The 16,475-nt window shown below is 41.0% G+C and overlaps 1 protein-coding gene and 1 non-coding gene across 3 annotated transcripts in view; one reads left to right on the forward strand and one right to left on the reverse strand.

Moving 5' to 3' along the window:
* The window catches only part of Pafah1b1 (platelet-activating factor acetylhydrolase, isoform 1b, subunit 1), a 50,436-nt gene extending 39,946 nt beyond the window's left edge, over positions 1-10,490 (reverse strand). Inside the window, exon 1 of one of the 2 annotated variants that reach the window (NR_037610.2) lies at positions 9,306-9,964. The gene's annotated coding sequence lies outside the window, so the exon portion shown is untranslated. Of the gene's footprint in view, positions 1-9,305; positions 9,965-10,104 lie in introns of those variants that run through there. The other variant, NM_013625.4, reaches the window with a different exon arrangement.
* Positions 10,491-14,508: 4,018 nt separating this feature from the next.
* Gm24211 lies at positions 14,509-14,615 on the forward strand. Its single transcript, XR_003949894.1, has one exon. It is a non-coding gene; the product is annotated as a U6 spliceosomal RNA (small nuclear RNA).
* The last annotated feature ends 1,860 nt before the right edge of the window (positions 14,616-16,475 follow it).

Here is a 16,475-nt window from a genome sequence, read left to right on the forward strand (position 1 = left end):
ATCAAGGAGGCCGGGTGTGGTGGAGCACGCCTTTAATCCCAGCACTCCGGAGACAGGCAGATTTCTGAGTTCGAGGCCAGCCTGGTCTACAGAGTGAGTTCCAGGACAGCCAAGGCCACACAAAGAAACCCCGTCTCGGAAAAAAAAAAAAAAAAAAAGGAGAGAGAGAATTATCAAGGAGAGAGGGTGGATGGGATAGGGGTTTGGGGGGGGGGGGACTGGAAAAGGGGATAACATTTGAAATGTAAATAAAGAAAATATCCAATTTAAAAGAAAAGAAAGAAAATTTATCTAACAGCTTTATTTACTATCCTATTCAACTCTTCTTATTCGGTAAGTTGTTTCTCAATTCCATTTTCTCACTCAAGCTACTATCTATACTTTCCTCTTCCCACTGCACTTAGTATTCACAATTCTACTTCAATCGTCCAGTCAATAATCTTCATTGCCATATTTCAAACAGTAATCATTTCATTCTTTTCTGAAAAACTGTGACCTTCACACTGCAATCTATCATCTTTGTTGCCACCCATATAAAATATGTGATACACAATTAATCAGAATGCTTGCCTTTGCTAGAACTTGTTTAATGACTTCTAAATTACCTACTAGCTATATAGAACATACAAATTATATCAGTTTAGCTCATATAATTTTCCATCCTCATAACCCACAATCTCCCCTCCCAAACTCAACCAGTATACATGTAAGGAGTTTCCATGCTCTTGTACCAATATATTGTTGTTTCAACCAAGATGCTCTTCCCCAGTGTCTGCTCCAATTACTTAAAAGAGTCATTTCAAAATTCATTTTTCAAAAAACTGCCTGTAACTCCAATTGAAGGAATCCTACCTCTCTTCGACTTTTGAGAGATCTTTAACACATATGGTATAAAAAAAAATACTCAGTTTCTAATTAGTCAAAATACTTTTTTATTAATTTAACTGAAGTACTTCAATCTTATTTGGGGGCAGATATAATGGTACATATTGTAATTCTAATCTTAGGAGGCTGAGGCAAAAGGATTACTTTAGTGAAGAAATTGCAGGCTTAAACTAGACCACATTACAAGGTAGCATGATTTTAATCCCAGGACTCAGGCGGCTGATGGATCTCTCCAAGTTCCAGGCCAGGCAAAGATACATACATAGTGAGACCCTGTCAACTGTCTCCCCCCCCTACCCATAAAACCACAAGGCCCTACTTCTAAAAAATAAAGAGAATTTTTTTTAAACTAAGCTAAAGATACTGGTACAGTAACAGAGCACTTTGCCTAGAATATTAGGCAAAGGTTTCAGGTTCAATTCCCAGTATCACAAACAAACAAACAAACCAAAAAAAAAAAAAAAAAAAGAAAACCCAACCATCTGTCATAAATCATGTTTCAATAATCTACAGTGTATAAATCATAAAACTGTTTTACTATTGTGTGTCTGCCTACAAGAATGATGTGTGAGCCAGGCGTGGTGGCGCATGTCTTTAATCCCAGCACTCGGGAGGCAGAGGCAGGAGGATTTCTGAGTTCGAGGCCAGCCTGGTCTACAAAGTGAGTTCCAGGACAGCCAGGGCTACACAGAGAAACCCTGTCTCGAAAAACCAAAAAAAAGAAAAAGAAAAAGAAAAAGAAAAAGAATGATGTGTGTATGTGGGACCATATATATGCCTTGGTGCACCTGCAGAAAATAGTGTGGAACGATTCTATCCTTGTATATGGGTTCTGGGGATCCAACTCAGGTCACTAGGCTTTCAGGTCACTAATGCCTTTAGTAGCTGAGCCACCTTGATGACTCCAAACATAAGACTTTTTACAATACTTCAAAAGTTAAAATATTTGTCCTGAGGAGTACAGCTCTGTGTTAAAAGCACATATATAAGGCCCTAGGTTTTAAGCCAACACTTAAAATATTTTTAATTTTTAAATTTCCCAAGTTTCAATATTTTCAGCAAACTGTCAAAAAATTTCCTAGTCGGAGTTAACTGCCAATTCTTGTCAATGTAAGACCAAATTAACAAAATGTATCCTTAATTTATCTAGTTAATGCATTCTGTAAAAGTATGTGATCCTGTTCTTTGAGACACTAACCTTCTATAGAAGAACTAGCCCCACCTGACTCTCATACCTTACCTCTAAATATTTTTGTTCTATTTACAAAGAACATTAGGCCTCTTCCTTACACTTACCTATGGAGCCAGGTTGTGCCTATGACCCTGCTCTGCTACTGAGTCACACTCCTAGTCTTTTTTAATCACATTTCACACAAGTCTGAATTCAATCAAGTGTAAAGTATTAAAATAATTTTTATTGTTTTTTTTGGGACAGGCTTTCTTTCTCTGTGTAACCCTGGCTTCTTGGAACTTGCTCTGTAGACCAAGCTGGCCTACAAATGAGGTTGGCCTGCCTCCCAGTGCTGGAATTAAAGGCATATACTACCACTGCCCACTAAAATAGTATTTTTAAAGCAATGTTAAGGGCTGGAGAGACGGCTCAGTGCTAAGAGCACTGACTGCTCTTCCAAAGATCCTGAGTTCAAATTCCAGCAACCACATGGTGGCTCACAACAACCTGTAATGAGATCTGACGCCCTCTTCTGATGCGTCTGAAGATAGCCACAGTGTACTTAGATATAATAATAAATAAATCTTTGTGCCAGAGCTAGCTGGGACTGACCAGAGCGAGCAGAGGTAGGTCCTAAATTCAATTCCCAACAACCACATGTAGGCTCACAACCATCTGTACAGCTACAGTATACTCATATACATAAAATAAATAAATATTTTTTAAAAGGCAATGTTAGATATTGTCTGACAACCCCTACTCAAATGCCTAAAGCCTTATACCTGTAAAATATCCAATGCAAGAACAAAGGTAACATGCCAAATTAAACAATACAGGCAATAAATGCTACAGTCACCATTTTCAAAATTAAGATAAAAAAGGTTAAAGAAAAGAAAGCAGAGAAACAAGTTTACACACTTGATCTCATTCTCATCATATGCTGCACTGGCAAAGTGATGATGCCGCAAGGTCTGAGCTGGACAGGAGTGTCCCACGCCTTCCATAGAGAGACCTTGTCTTGAAAAACAAATCAAAAAGGTGTCTCACCAGATTCTGGCACCTTGATGCTTGACTTGCCAGCCTCCAGAGCTTTGTTTTCTTCAAGGCTTATTTTTTAAAAAGTAAAGAAGCAAAACACTAACATCTGAGCTTGCTCAGTGAAAGTTAGTGCAATATCCCATCCGAAATGAAAACATTTCAAATTATACCCTTGAGCCATGACTGGTTTGAAAGAGAATAAACAAACAAAACATTTAAGGGCTGGCAAGATAGCTTAGAGGAAAAGCTGTCTACTGACAAGTTTTGAGTACCCGAGTTTAATCTCTGGGACCCAAATGGTTTTAAAGAAAACAGAATCTCCAAAGTTGTCCTCTGACTTTTGCAACTCAGAATGTGGTATGTGCTCCCACACCCACAACTAAAATAAAATGTAAATTGTTTAAATATTTAAAGGAGAGCCTGTGAGAATTTTCAAATATAAAAATGTTCACCTCTTAAACAGCTGCTCTGTAGTTGTTTTGATCATAGACCCTTAATATTTGTGCTTTGTGGTATAAACATGTGAAAACTAAGTATTTGTAAATTTTTTTTTCAAAAGGAGTTAATCACTATAGAAAAGAAGTATTTGACCACGTAAGCTAGCACCCAGGTGGCACTCCAGCTACTACTTCCCAAGTGACTTCAGGAGAAGAAATTTGTAGAATTTTGAATCTCAAAGTTCAAACTCAGGTTGGACAGGCTTGCAAGCAAGCACCTTTACTTTCTAAATACCCATCTACTTAAAACAAAAGAGAAAAATTGAAATTGCTACCAAATTCAGTAGCGACAAGCTAGACAATGTTTGACCCAGCTAAATGATAATATTGAGAGCCAGGCAGTGGTGGCGCATGCCTTTCTTTAATCCCAGCACTTGGGAGGCAGAGGCAGGCGGATTTCTGAGTTCGAGGCCAGCCTGGTCTACAGAGTGAGTTCCAGGACAGCCAGGGCTACATAGAGAAACCCTGTCTCAAAAAACAAAAAACAAAAAACTATTGAGAGAATTTCTATAGAATCCCTGACAGATTAGTCCTGTTTTAACCAACAGTCACCAATTTTTTTTTTTTCATAAGATCTTTTCCTCTTTCTTTTATTCTTTCTTTTTTTTTTTTTTTTTTTTATTATTATATGTAAGTACATTGTAGCTGTCTTCAGACACACCAGAAGAGGGAGTCAGATCTTGTTACGGATGGTTGTGAGCCACCATGTGGTTGCTGGGATTTGAACTCTGGACCTTCGGAAGAGCAGTAAGAGCAGTCGGGTGCTCTTACCCACTGAGCCATCTCACCAGCCCCAGTCACCAATTTTTAAAAAGAAGCAACCAAAATAAGTATTTATGATGACTGTTCCCAGCAAGTATAAAGCACGGGTAGCAATTAAAAACTAACTCTTGGGCTGGAGAGATGGCTCAGTGGTGAAGAGCACTGACTGCTCTTTGGAGGTCCTGAGTTCATATCCCAGCAACCACATGGTGGCTCACAACCATCTATAATGAGATCTGATGCCCTCTTCTGGTGTGTCTGAAGTCAGCTACAGTGTACTTATGTATAATAAATAAATCTTAAAAAAAAAACACAAACTACCTCTTGTGCCAATGACAAAAAAGTTAAAGTTCTATTTAAGTGAATGTGTAATGTGCAAATTATCATACCAAACCAGTAACATTGTTGAAACAATGCAAGAAGATGTCAGTGAAGTTAATAATCATGTTTACACATATGTTGTATAGAGCATCTTTTTTCTTGAAATGCCTTTTTTTTTTTGAGGTTGCAAGATAAGAAGTTAAAGGGCAGCTAAGTTATATAGAATTCAAAACCTAGGCTATGTGAGACCCCCATATCAGAAAAAAGAAAAGACATACACATTTCCCAAAATGGCTTTTAAAACTAGGACTCACACTCTACAGCTAAGCATCTTCAAAATATAAGTAAATTTGCTTTTCTCTTCAGTTTTTCATTGTTTAAAAAAAAAAAAAATCAAGCCTAATAATGGTAGCAGTGGCTTATGCCTTAAATCAAGTGCTCAGGAGTCGAGATTCAGAGCCAGACTGAGCTACAGAGTTCCAGGACAGACAGACAAGGCTACACAGAGAATCCAAATCTCAAAAAACCAACCAACCAAACAAACAAACAAAAACCCCAAAGATGAATACCCCCAAGTTTTTCAAGTCAGGTTTTCTCTGTGTAACCCTGGTTGTAGACCAGGCAGGCTGGCCTCAAATTCTGAGATCCACCTGCCTCTGCCTCCCAACTCTTGGATCAAAAGCTTATGATACCACAAGGCTTAGTTTTATTTTAAATACACTTATCAACCAAAAAAGTAATGATTATATTGCACAAGACAAAAAACAGTAAAAAAGAATTTTCACTTCAAATGATTCCTTCTAAAGTCTATAAAAGTAGGCTACCAGTCATTATAAAATACTTTTATAACAGACTTCTATTAGAAGCAATTAAAAATTCTGTCCAGGGCTAGTTCAGTGATGGGTAACACCCAAGAGGCAAGCCTGAGTTCCATCCCCAGCACCCCACCCCAGTCTCTTCATAGGACCACAAGCTAGTGCAGCCATACAACCAACTAAGTATGCAAGCTAACTTCTTAAGTTTTGGGGCAAAAAACAAAACAAACAACCAAAAAAAAAAAAAAAAACCCTATATCACAGCCTTAGAACTGAACATTCGATTTGTATTGTATTTTGCTTTGGGCTTGTTTTTTATTTTTATTTAGTTTTTGGTTTTGTTTTGGGGGTTCAAGGGAAAGGCATATTTTTGTTTGTTTGAAGCAGGTTGGCTTGGACCTCACAAAGATCCACCTCTGCCTCCTGGGTACTGGAAGGGGCTTGTTTAAAATGGGCAATATGGCTCAGAAAGTAAAGGTGCTTGCTTGCAAGCCTGTCCAACCTGAGTTTGAACTTTGAGATTCAAGAGTGGAAAGAGTACCCCTAAATTTGTACCCTGACCTAATTCACACAAAGAACACACACACACACACACAAATATAAGTAATGTAAAATAATATTAGTCTGGAGGGAGAGTTCAGTGGTTAAGAGCATTTACTGTTCTCACAGAGGACCAGAGTTTAGTCCCAGCAACCATGATCACAACCACCTGTCTTCAGAGGATCCAATATGTGCACTGTACTCACACTTACAACTAGCCACACACACTCATGTACTCCAACTAGAAAGTGCTACCTTAGTAATGACATGGTCTACAATTACTATAGTTCACTTACTGAGATGACAATTGTGAATAATAATATGAACCATATACAAACAAAAAGGTCCCTTTTTCCTACATACTTAAAATACAAGCATTAAGTCATTTACACCCATGCACATCCAGATATCCAGATAGCTTCGCATATAATCTAAGAGCCAGCAACATTTACTTTCCCTTTTTACCATTATGTGTATGTGTCAGTCAGAGGACAAATTGTGGGGCTTGGATCTGTCCACCATGTGGACACTGGGGATCAAACTCATACTGATAAGCTTAGCAGCAAGTGGTAAATAAACCATCTCACCAGCCCCACTTTCCTTTTCTTAAATAAAACAGACCTGTAACGTGGATGTTCTAAACTAGAAAACCAACAATTATAAGATACTGAGTTTTCATTCCCAGAAACAAATCCTTTCATAATATGGATATTTTATTCAGAAAGTTATGTATATAACAGGGCTTAAAAATATACACTACTAAAAGTGTGGTATGTTGACACACATCTGCTTTACAGCACTCAGGCGGCCTCTAAGGTAGAAAAAAGGCAGTTAGAGGACTGCTTAGGATACATAAGGAGAGAGAATTAAGCCAGGCAAGAGTGTCTGTAACTATCAAGAGCTCAAGGTCAGGACTAGCTCCACAGCAAATTCAAGGACAGCCTGGGCTATACATAACAATAAGACATCATCTCAAAAGGAGCAAGAGAGAGAGGTGGTGAAACCACTCAGTGGATAAAGATGTGTGCCACTAAATCTGACTTGATTGAGTCCAATCCACAGGACCTACATGGTGACAGGAAAGCTGTAATCCTTGTAAGTTGATGCACAAACACATAAAAATGAACAAGTGAAAAAAAAAAAAAAAAGAAATTCAAACAGACTTCATTAAACTTTTAAAAATATAGAATTGTGGGCCGGGCGCACGCCTTTAGTCCCAGCACTTGGAGGGGCAGAGGCAGGCGGATTTCTGAGTTCCAGGCCAGTCTGGTCTACAAAGTGAGTTCCAGGACAGCCAGGGATACACAGAGAAACCCTGCCTCCAAAAAAAAAAAAAAAAAATTGTGATTTTTAAAATTGATTCCATCAAATTAAGTAAGATTCAGAGAAAGTACCAGGAATGAAAGCACATTTGTACTCTCCATCAAATTATCAGTAAGCTCCTGGGTGGCCGTGGGCTTGGGGTGGAGGCTCACCACTCTTAACTAGGAAGAGTAGGGCTAAAGATATTTGAGACACAATATAGTAATGTTCTCATCCATCACCATAATAGCCTTTCTACTTCATAATGGACATGGAAAAATAGCAAAAAATGTAAATACAAAGTTACAACACTCATAAGGTTCATTAGAATTACATTGTCATATTTACAATTCTTTACAAGAAACTAAAGTGAGCTATGCTCTTTATCACAGAAAAGGTCCTATGCAAGAAGCAACACAAGAGAAAAGGTCTATTTAAAGAGCTCTTAATACAAAATAACCACTGTCTATTTTCTCATCTTTGATGTTCATCAAGAGAAAAAAAAAAAACTATTTTAGTGAAAACTAGTATTCTTAACTAGATTTTTTTTTTCACTATACCATGCTTTTTGTAGCCAAATATCCCTAGCATTCATTAATTTAACACCCATTTGGCTAGAATAATTAAAAAAAAAAAACTAGCCAGAGCATATGTGGAGTTTTTTTAATACATGCACACACATGGACAGTAAGTACTTGTTTCAGAGCAAGGATACTGCCTTTATTCCAATTACTCAATGCCCTTCTTGAAGAAGAAAAAAAAAAGGTAGAAAAACTGAGATTCTAAGATCCACTATAGAGAAATGCCTTAATTGTCCCTACAATTAATACTGAATAACCTTACAATCATTAAGGATGAGAAAAAAACCCAGTGAAAGGGCAACTGAGCATTTCACAGCTTTGCTGGCGCACCCTTACTCCACCCAGTCCTCTCGGCTCAATGGCTGCTTATAGCAGCCACAAATATTAGCCCATTTTTAAGGGGGTGGGAGGATGTACCAAAACAGGGTATGCTCTGTCAAAACCAACATATGCACAAATATTTTGCGAAAAAACTGGTTTCCTTTCTGACTCTTAAAATTATATATACCAGCAGCTTTAAATATATTACAGAAAATCCTTCCCTCTGAAATCAAACAATGATCTTTTAAATAGACCGTGAAGGAGTAAATTACTCTAAATTCATATTCTGTGTTAATAAAAAAACACAATTTGTAACTGCCAATTATTTGCACAACTATGTCCTGAAAGACACATATTAGAAATAAAAGCTTGCTAAAGCCTTAATACCAAATCAAATTTTAAAGTTAAAGCTTTTAATGTAAATTCAGCATAGTATTACTAGCATATCCAACTAAGAATATTCCTAATTAAGGGATTGAATCCTGCAGCAATCAAGCTCTACTGCAGGGGGAAACACAGCAAACAACTGCTGTGGCAAAATGAAGAGAGAAGACAATATTACTGGCATGAGGCCCAAACAAAGTCTCCACCATCCCACCCCCAGAAAAGAAATTTCACACAAAACAAGCCAACCCAACAAAAAGAGAATTGCTAAAATGACCTTTATGTTACTGGATCTTTTAAAGGTTGTGAATCTTTAGGAGGGTGTGTTTGAAATTAAAGGTAAGAAAAGCAGTAATTTTATTTTCTCCCAATTGTCTCTTAAAGGGGGGGGGGGGTGAGGAGGAGGTATCCTTGACATGACATCGCCCATTGAGAATGAGACCACAAATCTGGTACTCTTCAAAGGCACAATTTCTTAGCCAAAAATACTGATAGGAATTACACCCAAACCCAACCTCAACAGAAAATTTCCTGCGCTCCTCCCAAGGAGTTTCTTGCTAAGTCACTGGAAAAAGCAGGCAGGATAACAAATAAAGCCAGGCACCTTGCTTTCTCCTATCTCAAGACTGAAATTCTTTCCTCTTGGGAGACGAAATCAGCCCACCGTCTCAAAAAAACATTTTCTCACCTGGGAGGCTAGAGAGGGTAAATAGTCACAGCGTTTCCTAATGGAGTGGAGAGATGGGATGAAGGGAATGATCGAGAACCTGGGAGCTCAGTGTTAGCAACGTCAAAAGACAACTCCCGTGCGAGGAGTCAGTAGCAAAAAGGAAAATCCTGCCCGATTCGGTGGGTGGATGCTGCAGATCTTTACTGAATGCAGAGGCTGGACCACCACCGCACCGGGGGGCCGAGGGCCTGAGCGGCGGGCCATCCTCCCCGGGTCCACCCTCAACCTAAGGACAAGCGGAGAACCCGACGCCTGGAAGGCCTGGTAGCTGCTGGAGCCCCGGCGGCGAGTCGCCAGCCAAGGAGGGGTGGGGACTGCGGGTTCGCTTCCGCGGCCCAGGAGGGCTGAGCCCTTTCCCCAAGATCAGAGAGCGACCTGCTATCCACGCCCTTCCCACCCAAGAATACTTTTCTTGCTAAGTCACGGCGGCAGGAGGGCGATGCCGCCCGAGAGGCCACGGCTTGAACCCTCAGCAGCCTGAGTAGCCCACTGCCAGGGTCGGAGGAACCGGAGCCAGGGCAGCGCCCTCCCAGGCCAGGGCCCCCTCCTCGGTGCCTCTCACTCAACGGCCGTCGCGGCCGCCATTTTGAGAGCGAGGAGAGGAGAAGAAGAAGGAGGAGGCAGCGGCGGCAGGGGGAGGGGAGAATGGGAGGGAGGGGACCGGCGCAGCCACATCGTCAGGCCGCCGGCCCGGCCCGCAGCCACCCGAGCGCGATGGAAGAGACAGAGGGGAGGGCGCAGAGCGTCGCCGCCTTACCGGAGCGCTGCACCACCGCCTCCGCAGGGCCTCTTCCGTCCTTCACTCCCATCCACCAGCGGGGGAGGGGGAGGGAGAGGGAAGGGAGGAAGGAGGGAGGGAGGGAGGGAGGGGGAGGATGGCGCGCTGGGCCCGGTCCCGGGGAGGGGGAGGGGAGGGCCGCGGGCGGGCTCCTCGGCCGTTCCGGGGCTCGAGCCCTAGCCCAGCGTTCGCTCGTCCTCTCGCTCGCGCCTGAGCGCTCCCCTCCGGGTCCTCCTCGCTCCCTGGACTCTCGGCTCGCTGCTCCTTCGCTCCCTCACTCGCTATCTCGGCCGCCGGACTCCGCCGCCGCCCCGCCGCTCCAGCTCCGTCTGTCACAGGAGCTGCCCCAACGCCCTGACGTCACCGCGCCGCCGCCGCCCCAGACCCGCCAGGAAGAGGGAGGGGAGCGGAGGGCCCGCGGCGCATGCGCGGGCCGGGCCTGGGCCTGGGCCTGGGCCTGGGCCGCGCGCCCTTCCGCAGGGTGAGCTGGCGGCTGTACCCGAGCCGACCGGCGAGCTTGCGTCCCGTCCGCGGCTTTTCTCGCTTCTGCCCCCTGATCCCTTGGGAAGCTTCCCTTTTGCTCTAAACTGCCTGACGGCTGGCGTCCATCACGACTCTTGCTCTGCCTCAGCGGTCACTGCGCTGTCCCGGCGGACCGCGGGTACCCGGTGCACTGGCATTTCGGCCCCTGCTGGCTAGAGCAGGAGCCAAGCCAGGATGCTTCCTTTCTGCCTTAGCCTGTGGGATTATTCCCCATCCCCCACCTACCCACCCACCCAAAAGGACCAAAGTAAATTGGTGGGCTTGGGCAGAAGAGCTGTTGAGGTTAAAAGGCAGATGGATTGCCTTGTGTTCCTTTCTGGTACAGATTTTTAATCGGAAGGAATCGCCTGTAGATGTGATTCAGCTATTCTTTTCCTTAGTCACATGTATTCATCAGAGATTCTGGAAACTGAAATCCACAGAAAGACCTGGAACTTTATTCTCTACAAGACATGTCTGTGTTTTATTATATTATGAATTGTATATTGATGACAAATCTGGGGGGATTTGATGTCAATTTATTCCACAAAGAGACACTTGATTTTTGAAAGGGAAGGTTTGGGGCTCTGAATTATTCAATATAGGATATTTAAGTATTGAATGAGATTACTTCATTATCCACTTGTGTTTTCCAGCACTGAGGCTTAACTGATTCTATTGCGTCCCTCGATGAAGGTAAATACTGTAAAAATCACTTGGGAAGCTGCAGAGTTAATGTCTCCAGTATGAATCCTGGTGTCACCACTGGGAATGTGACCTTGACTAAATTATCATATCTCTTTTTGGCCTCAGTATCAGTATAAAATAAACCCAGTAGCCAAACAAAGTGGCACATGGCACGTAGCCCAAGCTACTCAGGAGGCAGGAGACCAGCAAGAGCCCAGAAGTTCTCTGCAAGCCTCAGGAGCATCCTTTTTATAAAAAACAAAAAACAATGATGATAGTAATAAACAAGCTAGGGTGACTCACATCTGTAATGCTAACACTGAGGAGACGGAGGCAGGAGACTTGCCACGAGTTTGAAGCCAGCATGGTGTATATAGTAAGACCCTATCTTAAAATAATGATTTAAAGCTGGACATGGTGTTTTAATATCAGCACTTTGGAGGCAGAGACAGGTGGATCTTTCCAAGTTCAAGAGCCTTCTCTACCCAGTGAATTCCAGGACAGACAACTACATAGAGAAACCCTGTCTCCAAGAATAAATAATAATGGAGCAAACCTTGGGTGGAAGGAAGCACACATCCCTTATTCCAGCATGGAATGGCTGAAGAATGAGGATCACAAGTTTAAGGGCTACCTGGAAAACTCAAATGTTTTTAAATTTATCACTTTTAAAAGGGTGAAGAGACAGCTCAGTAGGAGAGTACTTGCTGAGAGAAAGAAAAGAAAACATTATAGAATTGACATAGCTGTGAGGCTTTGTGAGATTAGATGTTGCATGGGTTAAGGCCTGAGGTTTGATGTGTAACTCATGTAACCATTACTATCTAGTACCAAAGCCAGGCTCTTTGTATTGGGATGGGCTATCTTTATCCCTAGAAATTTTTTTAAAAAACATAAACCAATGACCTTAAGGGATTAGTTCTTTTTTTTTTTTTCTTCATCAACACAAGAAACTAAATCAAATAATCTTTAAAAGGTTATGTCCAGAGTTTCAGTTTTTGGATTCTATAGTCAAAACTATGGACAGCATGAGACAGAGGCTTGATCCTATCACTTATATCCAAAAGCAGCCAAGAAACATTCATTAAATTAAATTGTCCCTGATTCTCCCTGATTCTAAGAATTCACCCACCTCTCATATTTTATCTTTTGAAATATTTAATATTGCCTGGTATCTTGTTTAATATTTAATCAGATGAGTGAATAAGTTCTTTTGGGTTTTTTTTTTTTAATGAATGCTCTAAAAGTCAACAAAATTGCTTGGAAGCACATTGATAAACACCAACTTAATACAAGTAGGTAGCCTTAACTCGCATAAGCCTTGAGATCACATGCTTTTATGTATAGAAAAAAATGTAAGACCTAGATTGTACAATTATGTCCTAAAATAAGTAAAGATTTTATTTTTGTAGCAATCCTTCAAAAAAGCAGTAAGTCTCCTTTGGGGGAAGATATAACATTTTTCTCCCTGGATTATAATTTTTCTGAACAGATTATATGCTTAAGTTGACATGAAGCAAGTGTGTTACAGTTCTGTGCGTTTTCAGTTAGTTGCTAACACTGTATATCCACTTTGACAAATACTTGTCTAATGAAAATGGAGAATTAAGACATCTGTGCCATCAATCATAGTTCATAAGTCCTTCTGTAGAACCTAGGTCTCCTCAGGAGAAATTTACTAATGGATGTCTTGAGTAGTGTTTATATTTTCTTGTGGAAAAAATAAACATTTCATTTTTTTTCCTAAGAACAATCTAACAATCCCTCCATTCATTTGAATTACAAATCTTTATTTTTCCAGTAGACATTTTCAAAATGGAAACATTTGTTTCAATTGCTGCAGCAAAATTAGTGTTACTTAAAACAATTCTGCAAATAAGCTGACTGGAAGAAACAGTCCAAAAATATTGCTACTGGGGAGAGAACAAAATGTCTTCTATAAGTATGGCCAAAGGAAAAATGTTAAAACTTTGTTCTAAGGAGCTAGAGAGATTGCTCTGTAGGTAAAGTGCTTGCTCCTCAAACATCAGGACCTGAGTTTGATGCCCAGCATGCTGGTAAAAGTCGTGGGTGTCAACCACCACACACATGTGCAAGCAAATTCCCACATATGAACATAAACACACAAAAGAAAAATCACTCATCAAAAAAAAAAAAAACCAAAAAACAATTTTTTTGAAAGTTCAACTGGCCTCTGTAGTTTACAGGAAAATGTCCAATGTCATGTGTGAAAATAATAGAGAAATAAACTAACAAATGGTAAGAAGGAAGCTTGGGGGAATGCAAGTTATATAAGTTAAAGTCCATCCAGAAGAGAACCATGACCCAACTGACCAGGCACTGACTCTAGGAGAGTTTCACTCATTAACTTGGGTACTTGAAATTCCACAAGGCATAGATATGTCAGTGTGGGCAGATCCAACTAGACCAGTCATTCTTCTCAGCATCGTGACATCCGGATGTGTCATGAAATTGCGAGCACATAAAAGCAAATGAAAGGGAATCCACAGAGTCAAACTCTCAGCTTAGTAGAACAAGGAGGAGCCAGAGGGAACCTTTATAATCCAAAACCTTTAAATAGACATGAAATATACATAGGAAAAAAAACCTATGGGGGGGGGGGGGGAATGGGTGAGCAGGTAGAAGCATTTGATGAGACAACACGAGTTCCATCATCCAGATCCACTGATAAGATGAGAAAACTGAATTCAACAAGTTGTCCTATGACCTACATGCACACTCTGTGGCACACTCATGTCCACACCGACATGTGCACAATGATAATAAAGAAAATTTAAAGTACTAATATAAACAATACAAAATGATGTATGCTGTTCAGCAGGATGTCACTGCAGAGAAGGAGCATAGGGTCTTTGTCTTCATGCCTGTTGCTGTGTTCTTAGCGGATAAAGGGTTAACTTGTTTTTTTAAAAGATTTATATATATATGTGTGTGTGTACACTATTGCTGTCTTCAGACACACCAGAAGAGGGCATATGATCCCATTACAGATGGTTGAGAGCCAACATGTGGTTGCTGGGAATTGAACTCAGGACCTCTGGAAGAGCAGCCAATGCTCTTAAACACTAAGCCATCTCTCCAGCAGAGGGTAACTATTATTTGGAGAACTTAAAGAAGTCTTTGTGAAAGAGGTGGTTTTTTAATTGAATTTTGGTACTCATTTCAGCAACACATATAGAACAATTGAAAGGACATTGAAAAGATGCACATAGCCCCTGTGCAATGATGACACACAAGCTCATAAAGCATTTCACACTTTAAAATAATTAAAATGAAATCAATTTCTGAAAATGGCAAAGGTGGAGCTGGGGGTGGGTGTAGTTTAGTTGATAAAAATGCTTGTCTGGAATGCTGGAAGCCCTAGGGTCAATCCCCAGCCTCAAGTAGTACTTGCCAACAGAATAGAACCCTCAGGAGGATATAAGCAGGAAAATCGTGACTTAAAGAGTACCTTAGGCTTCAGGAGACCCTGTTTCAAAACAGCAAACAATGCCGGACTGTGGTGGTGCACGCCTTTAATCCCAGCACTCGGGAGGCAGAGGCAGGCAGATTTCTGAGTTCGAGGCCAACCTGGTCTAAAAAAATCAAAACAGCAAACAAATAAATACAATAAAGAGCATGCTCATTTTGACCCTTCCTTTTGATTTTAGGAAATTTTTAAAACTCCTGTTGAGGATTGGAGAGTTGGCTCCACAGTTAAAAGAAATGGTGGCACACGCCTTTGATCCTAGCACTTGGGAGGCAGAGGCAGGCGGATTTCTGAGTTGGAGGCCAGCCTGGTCTACAAAGTAAGTTCCAGGACAGCCAGGGCTACACAGAGAAACCCTGTCTCAAACCCCCCCCCACCCCCGCCAAAAAAAAAAAACAGAGTCATAGCAGATTTTGTGTCATCTGGGTTTGCACACATTTCTCTCCATGTTATTTCACACATGTTAAATATATTAGTTTGTGTACTAGTAATTTAGTGTGTCATTTTAAGACAAAAGCAGCCTATTTGTTTATTTATTTAGGATAAGAGTGCTCTACAAACTCAAAGCTAGCCCTGAACTCACACAATCCTCCTACCTCAGACTCCTGAGTGCTGAAATTTAAAGATATTTATCATCACACCTGTTGTCTCTTTAAAAAAAATTCCTTAGATAAAAATTAAATAAAACTGGAGCTGGTGAGATGGCTCAGTGGTTAAGAGCGCCGACTGCTCTTCCAAAGGTCCCGAGTTCAAATCCCAGCAGCCACATGGTGCTCACAACCATCCATAATGAAATCTGCTGCCATCTTCTAGAGTGTCTGAAGACAGCTACAGTGTACTTACATATAATAAATAAATAAATTTTAAATAAATAAATAAATAAATAAACAAATAAATAAAACAAGCCAGGCAGTGGTGGTACACATCTTTAATCCCAGCACTTGGGAGGCAGAGACAGGTGGATCTCTGTGAGTTTGAGGCCAGCTTTATCTGTAGAGCAAGTTCCAGGACAGTCAGGACAGAGAAACCCTGCCTCAAAAAAACAAAACAAATTAATGAAAATTAATGAAAAGCACCCTACCATTATAATACTTAAAAGGTTAATAATAATTCCTCAAGGAAAATTGAAATTGCCCTTTGTTCTTTGCCCTACTGAAGGCATGGAGTGATCAGAAACTCTGGATAAACAGAACAAGCAATGCAATGAAGCAGTCCTGTATGGCAGAACTACCCTGCAGTATTTGAGAACTGATGACTATCTTCTTTCTTTAAAAATACATATAGTTTGGCCGGGCGTGATAGGACATGCCTTCAATCCCAGCACTCATGAGGCAGAGGCAGGTGAATCTCTGTGAGTTCAAGTCCAGCCTGGTCTACACAGTAATTTCCAAAACAGTCAGAGCCATGCAGAGAGACCTTAACTCAAGAAACAAAACAAAAATTAGTACAGTTGGACTTGATTGGTATCATGTGTCTGTAGTCCTAGCTGCACCCCTAGTCCTTGTTTTGAATTAATTTTTTTAAGATTTTTTAAAAAAATATTTATTTATTATATGTAAGTACACTGTAGCTGTCCTGAGACACTCCAGAAGAGAGAGTCAGATCTCGTTACGGATGGTTGTGAGCCACCATGTGGTTGCTGGGATTTGAA

Source organism: Mus musculus, chromosome 11, assembly GCF_000001635.26.
Source record: "Mus musculus strain C57BL/6J chromosome 11, GRCm38.p6 C57BL/6J".
Taxonomy (NCBI): domain Eukaryota; kingdom Metazoa; phylum Chordata; class Mammalia; order Rodentia; family Muridae; genus Mus; species Mus musculus.